This window comes from Chaetodon auriga, chromosome 23 (assembly GCF_051107435.1).
Source record: "Chaetodon auriga isolate fChaAug3 chromosome 23, fChaAug3.hap1, whole genome shotgun sequence".
NCBI classification, from domain to species: Eukaryota; Metazoa; Chordata; class Actinopteri; order Chaetodontiformes; family Chaetodontidae; genus Chaetodon; species Chaetodon auriga.
The window spans coordinates 2,348,893-2,351,392 of NC_135096.1; positions in this window are offsets into that span (position 1 = coordinate 2,348,893).

Below are 2,500 nucleotides of genomic sequence, written 5' to 3' on the forward strand. Positions count from 1 at the left end.
ACGGGGAGGCTTCCAGCCTTTCCAGGCCCCCAGCACGAGGAGCAGGCTGGGTGCCGGCTCCAGCCCTGACCCTCTCCTCTTCTTCTAGCAGCCACAGGGAGGCGTCTGGCCTTTCCAGGCCCCCCAGCCTGCTACTCGTGCTAGTGGCTGGCTCCAGGCCTGACCCCCTCACCTTCTCACAGCCACGGGGAGGCTTCCAGCCTTTCCAGGCCCCCAGCACGAGGAGCAGGCTGGGTGCCGGCTTCAGCCCTGACCCCCTCCTCTTCTTCTAGCAGCCACAGGGAGGCGTCTGGCCGTTCCAGGCCCCCCAGCCTGCTACTCGTGCTGGGTGCTGGCTCCAGCCCTGACCCCCTCCTCTTCTTCTAGCAGCCACAGGCAGGCGTCTGGCCTTTCCAGGCCCCCCTAGCCTGCTACTCGTACTGGGTGCTGGCTCCAGCCCTGACCCCCTCGTCGTCTTATAGCAGCCACAGGGAGGCGTCTGGCCTTTCCAGGCCCCCCAGCCTGCTACTCGTGCTGGGCGCTGGCTCCAGCCCTGACCCCCTCCTCTTCTTCTAGCAGCCACAGGCAGGCGTCTGGCCTTTCCAGGCCCCCCAGCCTGCTACTCGTGCTGGGGGCTGGCTCCAGGCCTGACCCCCTCATCTTCTCACAGCCACGGGGAGGCTTCCAGCCTTTCCAGGCCCCCAGCACGAGGAGCAGGCTGGGTGCCGGCTCCAGCCCTGACCCCCTCCTCTTCTTCTAGCAGCCACAGGCAGGCGTCTGGCCTTTCCAGGCCCCCCAGCCTGCTACTCGTGCTGGGTGCTGGCTCCAGCCCTGACCCCCTCCTCTTCTTCTAGCAGCCACAGGCAGGCGTCTGGCCTTTCCAGGCCCCCCAGCCTGCTACTCGTGCTGGTTGCTGGCTCCAGCCCTGACCCCCTCCTCTTATTCTAGCAGCCACAGGCAGGCGTCTGGCCTTTCCAGGCCCACCAGCCTGCTACTCGTGCTGGGGGCTGGCTCCAGGCCTGACCCCCTCATCTTCTCACAGCCATGGGGAGGCTTCCAGCCTTTCCAGGCCCCCAGCACGAGGAGCAGGCTGGGTGCCGGCTCCAGCCCTGACCCCCTCATCTTCTCACAGCCATGGGGAGGCTTCCAGCCTTTCCAGGCCCCCAGCACGAGGAGCAGGCTGGGTGCCGGCTCCAGCCCTGACCCCCTCCTCTTCTCACAGCCACGGGGAGGCTTCCAGCCTTTCCAGGCCCCCAGCACGAGGAGCAGGCTGGGTGCCGGCTCCAGCCCTGACCCCCTCCTCTTCTTCTAGCAGCCACAGGCAGGCGTCTGGCCTTTCCAGGCCCCCCAGCCTGCTACTCGTGCTGGGTGCTGGCTCCAGCCCTGACCCCCTCCTCTTCTTCTAGCAACCACAGGCAGGCGTCTGGCCTTTCCAGGCCCCCCAGCCTGCTACTCGTGCTGGGTGCTGGCTCCATCCCTGACCCCCTCCTCTTCTTCTAGCAGCCACAGGGAGTCTTCTGGCCTTTCCAGGCCCCCCAGCCTGCTACTCGTGCTGGGTGCTGGCTCCAGCCCTGACCCCCTCGTCTTCTTCTAGCAGCCACAGGGAGGCTTCTGGCCTTTCCAGGCCCCCCAGCCTGCTACTCGTGCTGGGTGCTGGCTCCAGCCCTGACCCCCTCCTCTTCTTCTAGCAGCCACAGGGAGGCTTCTGGCCTTTCCAGGCCCCCCAGCCTGCTTCTCGTGCTGGGTGCTGGCTCCAGCCCTGACCCCCTCGTCTTCTTCTAGCAGCCACAGGGAGGCTTCTGGCCTTTCCAGGCCCCCCAGCCTGCTACTCGTGCTGGGTGCTGGCTCCAGCCCTGAGCCCCTCGTCTTCTTCTAGCAGCCACAGGCAGGCGTCTGGCCTTTCCAGGCCCCCCAGCCTGCTACTCGTACTGGGGGCTGGCTCCAGGCCTGACCCCCTGGCCTTCTCACAGCCGTGGGGAGGCTTCCGGCCTTTTCCAGGCCCCCAGCATGAGGAGCAGGCTGGGTGCTGGCTCCAGGCCTGACCCCCTCGTCTTCTCGCAGCCACGGGGAGGTTTCCAGCCTTTCCAGGACCCCCAGCCTGCTACTCCTGCTGGGGGCTGGCTCCAGGCCTGACCCCCTGGCCTTCTCACAGCCGTGGGGAGGCTTCCGGCCTTTTCCAGGCATACAGCAACCTCTTTTACTTTTCTTTATTTCTCACAATTACTTTCTTTTATTTTTGTTTAAAAATTCTCAACCTTTGTATATATTCCACATACTATACTGTGCATACACAGTCCAACCTCCGATTCAGGACGAACGATGCGGTTTTCGTCCCGGCCGTGGCACGCCGGACCAGCTCTATACCCTTCACAGGGCTGGCTCCCAGCCTAACCCTTTTCCTTTCCTCCTGCCTCCACTCTCATTAGCCAGCCAGCCTGCCTGCCTGCCTGCCTTCACCAACCCCAAGGGCTGGCTCCCAGCCTAACTCTTTTCCTTTCCTCCTGCCTCCACTCACATCCGC